The sequence below is a fragment of the Fukomys damarensis genome, unplaced genomic scaffold (genome assembly GCF_012274545.1).
Source record: "Fukomys damarensis isolate Sample0158 unplaced genomic scaffold, DMR_v1.0_HiC HiC_scaffold_12, whole genome shotgun sequence".
NCBI classification, from domain to species: Eukaryota; Metazoa; Chordata; class Mammalia; order Rodentia; family Bathyergidae; genus Fukomys; species Fukomys damarensis.
This window is the reverse complement of record NW_022900924.1, coordinates 49827970-49838378: the sequence shown is the minus strand read 5'-3', so window position 1 is coordinate 49838378 and position 10409 is coordinate 49827970. Positions and strand designations below refer to the sequence as shown.

The window sequence follows — 10409 nt, the reverse complement described above, 5'->3', positions numbered from 1 at the left end:
ATACTAGTTAATATAAGATTAGATTAATATATTAATAAGGTTAAGATTATATATATTAGTTATTTGATTGTCAGTTTGAGCATTAAACGCCAATTATTTTGAATTCTGGCTGTGGAATACTCACCCTGGGGAGGATTGTCCCCAGAATGGTGTGACCTGGAAAGGAAGAAGGAAGGATAGCTTGTGTGTCTTTGGAAGAGCTCTAGAGTTGGAGGTTGGAAAGTGACTTGTATTTCCCCTCAGGATATCTGATGTCTCTTGTTTAATTTATGGATTAGAAATCCCATTGATAGAACTCTTATAAGCATGACATTAAGAAGTTGAGCATTACCTTTAGGCCACAGCAATTTACTTTTAAAAATTTGATTAATTCCAACACAATCAGCCAGTGTGTCAGATGACTTCAGTACCTCAGATCAGTGCTGACAGGTGAGGAAATTAAAATCAGGGAGGGAAGCAATTAAATGCTGACAAACATTACTTTAATGAGACAACCAAATCCTTCATAAGCTGGGGAATATGTTCTATTCCTGATAAGCCTCTCAGTGTGATGGGTGAGAGATGTATTTAGAAATGTTCTTTGCTGGGGTTTTGATGATTGTAGTTGAGGGCATTCTATGGTCTATCATTTCAGCCACTTCTTGGGTCAGACATTTACATTTAAAATTATATCATCTTTTAATTTAACAAGATCTTAGTATAAGTAATCCTCTCACCAGCACTGCTCCTATCTCATGAAACTTACGAAATACACACAATTTAGACAGAATGATTTTTGGTCTTTTCATCATGGTTTAGAAACAACCATGGTCCAGACTATAGAAAGATAAACAACAATAACAAAAAAATATGTATACTTCATACAACTTCTGATCAAAAGTTACCCAGGCTAGACTCAAACTTTTGATCCCCCTGCCTCAGCCTCAGAGTAGCTGGGACTCCCCTTGCTGTTTACAAGGTAACTCCCCCCATTAAGAAAGAATATTTGAGACAGTGGGGTTAAAGAGTAGCCACTGTAGTGGAAATTTTTACAAGGCTCCTTCACGTTGTTCATTTCTACTGTAGCACTCACAAAAATATCAATTATTATGAGTTACAGTTATGGCAGTCTAATGCCACTGAGAAATTTTGTTCACAGTATAGGATTATTGTGTTAAGCTTACATTATTTAAATTTTTTCTATGAGTGTGACAATAAATTCAAGATACCCTGGTTAGTGAAAAACCCATTGAAATGTCTCCATTCTGTGTCCATTTTCCTTGTCCTTCCTTTCTTTTCTGCTTTTTCCTTACTCCTTGTCATTTCACTTGTCTTATTTCATTAGCTTCATGTATTCTTTCCTTTTCCCCCCTAAAATATGCAGAAATTAATAACCTTATAGCAGTCTCAAGTAGATTTGCTGAGTGTGGGTTCACATAGATTCTGACTCATAGATTGGAACTTTACAGGTTGAATATAGGTAGTACAGATAATTTTTGGCTGAAATAGCTTCTGGAAATGAGTACATTTTTCTTGGAAGAGGAAGGATGGTTCGAGAAAGGATGTGGCCATGCCAGGTTCTGGGTCAGCAGTCCTAAAATACGCAGAGGCAGCAAGGGATATCTGGCTTCATTACCAAGATGCTCAATTGGGCTGTGTCATTTGTCCCAGATATTTTTATGGGTTATGCAGGCCTCTATTGTATTGTGAAGTGCTCAGGAGCTACCCATGACTCCCAAACTGTGTGAGAAGGCCGATGAACTTAAACTTTTTGAAGCAGACTCTTGTAGTTTCACGGCTTGTGTTTCAGTACTTTGCCCAAGGACGTTTCATCTGTGAGACTTCAGCAGGGAGAGCAGAGAAAGTGTCCCTGGTAGCCCTGCAGGCAGTGTTCCTTCTGCTTCTGCTCAGTAAAGTGTCACCTTCAGTTAGAACACAGGTGTGAGGTCTTCTCCCTCTCTGTTCACTTGCTAATGAAGTGGAACCCAAAATGAAATGTGCTTGATAATTGTGCTTAACAACTGGGACAGTTTAGTGCTTTGACAATTGAAATTTGTATGTTATATATTTGATTTACATTTGCTGAAATTGTTAATTTGCTCTCTCTAAATAGCATACTCTCAATTGGGAGGTTACATCCTATGGGATGCCTACAAATTTCAGTCTCCACCTCCAGCACTGAAGTTTTATCTGCTCCATCTTTATTTTGTGATCTGTAAAGTATGATTTCTGTATTTGTAAAATTGGGGTAATAAGGTGTCATTAGAGTTATTTAATGAGGATAAATTAAGATCTGTGGACCATGTTAACATTATCCAAGTGATAAATTGAATTTTAATATTGAAAGGTGATTAAGGTTTTGACTTTAGTGGCAGAAGGCTGGTTTCTTGCAGGACATTTTATCAACCGTATTTCTTTGCCTAATTTTATTTGAGTTTTTTATGAAAAGTGGATGTTTTAGTAAAAGTTCCTAAAGGTCTTCTACTTTATTTTTCCATTAAGTTTATTGGTACAATTTACATATACAGTACAGTTAATTCATTATTAGGATCTTGTACCTTTATATGATGTATCTTGGTTCTTACTTTTTCCCCATTCCCCTGCCTTCTCTTTACCTACTCCACCCTTCCCTATTTATAGACTTTGTTTAAATTTTTTCCTTTTCTCATATTTTTTCTTTTCTTTCCTTTCCCCAACCCCTCCCACTTCTACTCCTTTCTACTCACATTATTCTACTTCTTAAAAAAATCTATTCATTAAATAAGTTCCCTTTGTTCTTGCAGTTCTTTTGGATGCTCCATCTTTTTGAATCTAACACATGATTATAGGCACAAATTTTAGGATAATGCCTGAGTCATCATCAGGTTTTCTCCAGAAGTTACGACTCTTTGTTTTTTGGGAGTTGAAGGGATGTTTGATTAAAAAGAAATGGTGCCTTATCTTTCAGGACAAAAGTTATTTATGTTGTTTATTGTTGGATGGCATGCTATGAAACTGACATAGGTAAATGTGGGAAACTAGGCAAAAAAGAATAGAATAAAATCCTACCCAAACACATTCTCCAGCATTGTGCACTTGAAACATCATCACCTGATCACATAAATATAGGCTTACAGGAGGAAATGTCATCATTTTGTATGCTATCTCTGTAGATATGGAATAATGGGGAAAAACTTACCAGGATAATTTTGGCTATTAGCTAGATATTATAATTCTCATTTGCATATAAAAATCATTACTGAGTGAGTTTAAATAGTTTCCCTAATAGCCGTGGACGGGGGGCACGTGTGACTGGCTCTAAACCCTCTGTGCTTCTCCTATTTCCTAATGCCAATCAAATAGTGTTTGTTCTTTTTAAATACTCCTAACCCAGAACACACACTGTATGGACCAAGTTCCTGTGTTGCTGTTTTTTTGTTTTTCCATCCTGTTAACCTAGGAGAAGCTAAGAGGGAAGGATGGATCAGTGTACCAGTAGGCAGAGCCACTGGCTTCAAGTTCTCACTCTGCCACCTTCTGTTTACTATTTAGTCTTGGGCAAGATACCTTCTTTGAACTTCACTTTCCATATCTGTAAAATGAAGATGGTATTGCCCGTTTCACATAGTGCTTGTGAAGTTAATGATGAGAGACTTATTAGTTTCCTTCTCATCCTCTCTGTCTCTCTGTGAGCTTCTGTTTTTATATTCCGTGAGTAGAATAAATCTTTCTTATTTCTTCATGAGGACACTGGGGGTGAAATGGGATAATATGTGTGAGAATGTTTTCTAAAACAAACTGTTATCTACATGTGTGAAGAGGTGATGAATAAAACAAGTTTAATGCTCAAGTGCAACTCATACCTATTTCATTTACAGACAGTAGCATTTTATTTGGCTGAACTGTGTGTCTACTGCCCTTTCTAAAAGCAAGCCACCCGAGGTAAGAGAAGACTGGCATCTTCGTGTTTATGAAATAAATGCTAATAGGCTTCTGAGCCAATAATGTTTAAGGTTAATTTTATTCTCCATAAAAGGAATTCAAAGGTATTTCATGATCAACAAACCCTGAAAAGTGGCCAAGACATTGTGACCTGTCCTCTGCTTCTTTCTTTGTCATTTAATTTTTCATTTTGGACCAAGAGTTGAAAGGAGCAGGGAGGGTTAGGAGGGATAGGGGATGAAAAAAAGTGAAGATACCAACTTTCCAAGATAAGTCCAATCAATATGTACTTGAAACAGAAAAATATTTTTTTCTTTCATTTTTACCTCTGAAGTTTTAATACCAAAAGCATAAGCATGTGGACAATACAGAAGATTCATATTTGATGGTTATTCAAGCATCCTGAGTGTGCTGTACTAGGACACTTGAACCTATTGTTTCATTTCTCAGCTAGCACGTGGCAGCAGGTTTTTCCACCCAGTTTCCTTGGCCTTCATTGTGTGCATTTTTCATTATTCTAAGCTGCTTGGTTCTTAAGGGACCAAAAAATACTAGTAGGGTCAATCACGTTCTTTTATCTGCCCAACAAATCATCTCAAAGAGATACAGTCCAAGCTTGAAGGAACAACTAAAAGATCCAATAACACAGAAAATGAGTCAGGGTTTTTCGAAGCCTAGAAACCGTTGCATCTTCTTGCCACACTGGTGGGGGACCGGTGAAGGACACAGGGCCTTGGCAGGGGGTGACATTCACCCCAAGCTGGCTAAGAAAATGGAGGCTGAGGGAAGACAATTAAGAAGCATCAAATGGTAAAATTTGCAAAGCATGATTTGTTTTTCTTGCAGTTACCTTGCTGATTTCTGTACCTCTTAACGAGCTCATTTCTGTTCTATGTGATCTTTTAGAAGTCTTAGCTAGAAATGGGCAACATAGAGTCAGTACTATGTTCCTGAATGTAGGCCTTACAGAATATAACTTTGTAGGATATTTGGTATTATTATTTAAAGTCCTATAAGCATCCACTCTGCTGAATATTATATTAATTCAGTTGGTGTACTTTCTCTGTGATCTTGAATTGATTTTAACTGTACAGACCTTTGGAAGAACTGAAGTTGGTTGGTAATGCCCCATATTCATTCATAGGTCAGTCTGTCCTTTGTCCTCCCTCCTCTCCCTCTCCTTCGTAATAACTTAGAATTCAGTGGAAATTATGGTTGTTGGGCTTGTGTGATTTTCAAAGCTAATTTCCATCATGTATATTAAATAAGGACATGTCCCATACCAATAAGTGCGTAACACATGAACTGGGAAACTTCTGTAATTAAATTAGACATAGCAGGCACTTGTTAGATTTTTCCTCCCTTAGTCTTATCACAAAGCCCAAACTAAGAAAAAGGTACAGGAAAACAAAAACAAAAACAAAAACAAAAAACCTCCCAAAACAAAGCAATAATAGTTTCATCCCATCTCTATTCCCACTGCCATTCACAGAATGCCCCTGCAGAAATTATTTTAAACATCTTATTTTCATGGATAAATGTATCAGAAAAAAGTATCTTATCCATACCTTCTCTCTTAGGTTTAATACCTCTCAGAAGCAGAGATCTAACTTGTTCATTTAGAAACTGCAGTTATCATATGAATCTTTGCCCAGACGTTAGTTGCTAAATGTGAATAGACCAAGCTTTGAAAAATGGTTAACTATGTCTCCTCCACTGAAATCTATCTTGAAACTATACAGAGCTGTTTTAAGCAAGCGTTGAAAGGTTACAAAAATTGTTCTTAAAAAAGAGGAACTCTGTCTGTCTGTGATCATAAACTGTATCTTTTGGTGGTGAGAGCTGGTAGGGAAGGCTAGAAAATTCTTAAATAACATTCAGAAGGTGGAGATGTAATCATTCCAGTAGCATGCGGTAGAAATTTAAAATAATCTCGTGGTAATAATTGTTATCAAAGGCAGTAATGAGAAAAGAATAACAGTTTAAATAAATAATTAGACTTGACAGTGGATGTGTCAACAGGTACTTAATGAGTGTAATCATTGTTTTTCTCTACTTTCAACATTGATCCACCAACTGCAGCATGTTCCCTGTCCCCTTTCCAAACCAAACCAAGTCTATTTAAAGCTGTACTTCATGGAATCTGAAATGGTATACCCTGTTTATTATTTAGAGCTGATACCTCATATTTTTTAATAGGCAAGCTCACAAGAACAGGCTTCTGTCCTCCTGTAGACTGATTATCTCTGCTTTCCCCAGGGTGATTCATTAGCAAGGATTAATGATAATTAATTCTCATGAACTTTATATTGCTAGCTCTTTTTTTGTTTGTTTGTTTGTTGAGACAGGGTCTCACTATGTAGTTGAGACTGACCTGGAACTTGCTATGTAGCCCAGACTGGTCTCGAACTCAATAGCTATCCTCCTGCCTCAGCCTCCCAAGTGAATAGGCCTCCTGTATCTTACATTTAATCAGTTATTATTGTTGTTGTTGTTGTTATTTCTTTTGAATTGGAAGTAGAGGCAATATTTACAAATGAATTTATTTAGGGACCCTGACAGTTATCTCATTGTGTCGGAAAACAGAATATAGTTCTAATTCCAGCTCTGATAGCAACAGAGCTGTGTTGCCTGGGGCAAGTCATCTGCCTTCTTTGAGGTCCATTTCAGCATCTAGCAGTTGATCTTGATTCTTCCAGTTAACTGTTATATTAGCTATGCTTTTATTTCTTAGCCAGTCCTTTCTCCTTCTTGCTGCCGTGTTTCCAAAATCCTGACTCTACTACATAGCCATGTATGACAATAATTTTTTTTATTGTAAAAGAAGCAAAAGCTTCTTATTCCTTGGTTGTCTCCTAGCCCCATGCAATTTCTTTTTTATTTTATTACTTTACTTATTTTTTGAGACGGGTTTTTTACTGTGCAGTGCATGTTGTCCTCAAACCGAACCCTGATTCTCTCCCCTACCCTCCCCAGTGCTGACTCCACTCAGTTTCAAGTCAGAAAGGAAAGGAAAATCCCAAACCATGGCCCCTATTTTATGACATTGTTCTGGGTCTCATATTTTAGACTATCTGGTAAAATCATCCACTCCAGACACTGTTATGACTGTGGATTGCTCTTTTGTTTGATCTTTCCAGGATGCATCACTGGACCTATGAGGAGAGGGCACAATGCTAACCAACTATTCTATTTCAGAAAAGAAGATTTTGGGGTCAAGTAGGGAATCCAGTTTATCTGAGTTGTTGGTAACCAATGTTGGACTAAAATTTTGTATTTTGAGTTCATGGCTATGTCTTTGCTTTTGTTCAGAAAGCTCTTCCTGTTAATGGCCTTTCTCTGCCCAGAGATTAAAGAAAGGGCCTTCATCTTTCAAAAAATATCAATTTCAGTGTCAATGCACAGATGTGAAATGTCCTTGCATCTTTAGTTGCATGGAATTGTCGAACAGTAGGTACTGGTTGTCTTCTGCAATCTGTTTTTGTTAGAAGAATGTGAATCTCCTTTCAGTTTTATCTCTGAGAAATTGTTTGTCCCTGACCTCAGCACTCTGTTCTTCTCCACCTCTTGCTCTTTTCTGGTCCAGTGAATTATAGGAAGTTGAAGATGAACTCCTAGTTGGCTATTTGATGTGCATGGTTAGGAGCATTAACAAAGAGATGAATGATTAATAAGCCAAAGGACAAGTGAGTGTTATCTAACACAGTGAAATCTACTTCAGGACCTGCTATTCCCAGTTGCTGGGGCTACACAAAATTTTTTGTAGATTCAACTTTTCAGACCCTTTTCCTGACTTGTTCGAATGGGACTGAGTTGGGACTGAGAAGCAGCTGGTATAATGTTTGCCAAAACCAAATTTATATTTTCATGGACTTCAGGGTCCAGAAAAGAGAGTAATAGTTATTCATCAAGTAGAAGATAATTTAGAGGTCACTTGATCTGAACATTTACTGTGAACCACATAGTACAGTGATTCAGAGAGTAGAGCTAAATTTACTGAGTCTGAGGATCAAATCATGGCTCTGATTAATTTGCTATGACTTTATTGAAGGTGTGATCTTTTAGTGAGCCTCAGTCTTGCTCTCTGTGAGATAAGAATTATTGGCTGGAATAGATGATGTCCTCAACTCTAATTTCAAGATTTCTCAGATTTACTTACTGTCTCAGCAAATTTACAATCATGCTGGGTCTTGCATTCAGACCCCATCTCTGTGATTTCTTCTATGGCCTATGCTTTCTTAGTACTGTTTGCATCTCTCAGCCTTGCTTTATTTAATATACTTTTGTCCTACCAATTGACAAGTCCCTTCTTCTCAAAGGACTTGCTTAAGGTAGTTCGTGTGTGTGTGTGTGTGTGTGTGTGTGTGTGTGTGTGTCCCCACACATATGTGTTTGTATAAAGAGGGAAGATGATGGAATTTTGGAAAACTCAGTTGCGTCTATGAAAGATTGGGAAAATGCACAACTGCTGAGAGTGCTAGTAACTTTGAGAGCTCAGTAGATACTCTGAAGGCCATGCATGGGTTCTGGAGTAAGCAAGAGATGCTTTGCTGAATGGGAAGTCTGCTGAGACACTTGTTTGGCAAACACTTTGTTTTGACGTTGGATTTGTTCTTCCAGTTCACCATTGTTCTTCTCTAGCAGTACCACTGAACATGACTCTGGACATTTACACATTTTAAACTACTGAGTGATATTTTCATTTTGAAATTTTCAATATGCTTACTTCATTAATTAATTCATTCTCTCACCAACTGCACTTTTAGCCCATAGTCTGTTAAGTGCTAGTCACTGTAATACAGTACCAAATTTTATTTAATCTTATGAAATAGACAACTTTTTTCTCATTTGCTCATATAATGAAAGCTCAGGAAGGCTAAGTAATTTGTTCAGAGTCCTATAGCAAATACCTAGCAAAGTCTGGGTTAAATCTAGATCTGCTCTAAGATATGTGAATTTCTCCAGATAGAACATTGATTATGAATAGGGATGATGGGACAAGTTCATAAACTGTGGGACCACCTGGTAGAAAATGGTAAATGGACCCTAGAGGGGTAGAGTGACTGTGTGCTATGAGAATTTGGTGAGGACCAAGATCATACATTTTGAATAACTTACTTGATAATTCACTAATTAAATTCTTATGCAATCCATTATAAATCACTCAGAGTTTTCTCTTGTTTTTCAGGCTTCTGCCCTGGTAAGTGGGAATAGGAGAAAAAGACAAAAAATAGTTAGGATCATAGTGCTCTGATTATCCCTTGAATTATCAATAAGTTGGAATTTCAGTCCTTTGGGGAATCTGTTATTTTTCCCTATCATATTGAGCGTGGGACTTTTAAGAGAGATAGATTTCTGACCATACATAGATCAGCACAAATGCAGATGTGAGCAGAGAGACTTTGGATTCTGCCAAGTTATAATGACTGCCACATGTGTGAAGTGAATACTTGGTGCTGGTGACCCACTGTGAGTATATGTGGGAGCCAGGAGAGTGAAAGCCAATGTTGGGGGTGGAGGAGGCTTCAGAATTACCAGGGGCCATGTTCTCACCGATGGGGGAATGGAGGCACAGCTTGCAAAGTTCAGGCAGAAGGTTAACGGCTCCCTGGGCATAGTGGCAGAGTAGAACCAGACTTTGAGCCAGCACTGCACAGTAATAGCTCTGTGTATTCTGTCTTGCCTGGGCAGATGCTTATACTGACAGATAGTACTTGGATTTGGAAACCAGCATCACTAACTACCTGTCCTTGGATAAGTTACTTGATGTCTTTGGGTCTCAGCTTTGTTGCCTGTAATGTGAAAAATCATACCCCACTAACAAAAGTATTTTGATAATAAACTACACAAAACTACAGTAATCCTCACCAAAGCATGGTGAGGCAGACACAATTAACTTATGTGACAGCTTCTATCTCCTTACTTTATCTTGACATTTCTTAGGTTCTCACTTCTCAGAGTTTGACCTGAATGAAGACCAGCAGCATCTACCTAAGCATTGAGAACTTGTCAGAAATGCGTATCTCAGGCCCCATTCCAGATCGCTTGAATCAGGCTGTGTTTTAAAAAGATCCCCAGGTAGTTCACATGTGGTCAGAGTCGGAGCAAAATTCTTGGAGGCCTGAGACCAGTGTCAAGGCTGTTGGCCGTGGCCTCCAGCTTTGGCATGCTGCCCACATTCTTGGGGTGTGTGGTGCCCACGGCTTCAGATAGCAGAGGACGACCTGTGAAGTCACTCCTTGGGAGTAACGAAGGACAGCAGGCTTTATCTTTTCAACACCCTGTACTTCCTCAGAAGTTCTATTCACAAGGGGTCAAACCTGATTGGATTCCAAGTCTTTCTGATCCCCAAATCCATGCTCTTTTTATTAAATCATGATGTCTCAGTCAAGAGGAATGCTGGGCTGTATGTGTGATAACTCTGCATTTCCCACAGTGCAATATTTCCACACTGGCTCTTTTACCCTATTACTCAATTCCTAGAGGGGAAGAATTTAAAAAAAAAAAAA

General features: G+C 38.1%; 1 protein-coding gene across 7 annotated transcripts in view; it reads left to right on the top strand.

Moving 5' to 3' along the window:
- Lpp (LIM domain containing preferred translocation partner in lipoma) overlaps nucleotides 1–10409 on the top strand; it is a 612241-nt gene that overhangs the window by 156957 nt on the left and 444875 nt on the right. The window contains exon 4 of one of the 7 annotated variants that reach the window (XM_010624127.2): nucleotides 3837–3900. The exons of the other annotated variants lie outside the window; for them this stretch is intronic. The gene's annotated coding sequence lies outside the window, so the exon portion shown is untranslated. The remainder of the gene's footprint in view (nucleotides 1–3836; nucleotides 3901–10409) is intronic. 7 annotated transcript variants of the gene reach the window in all.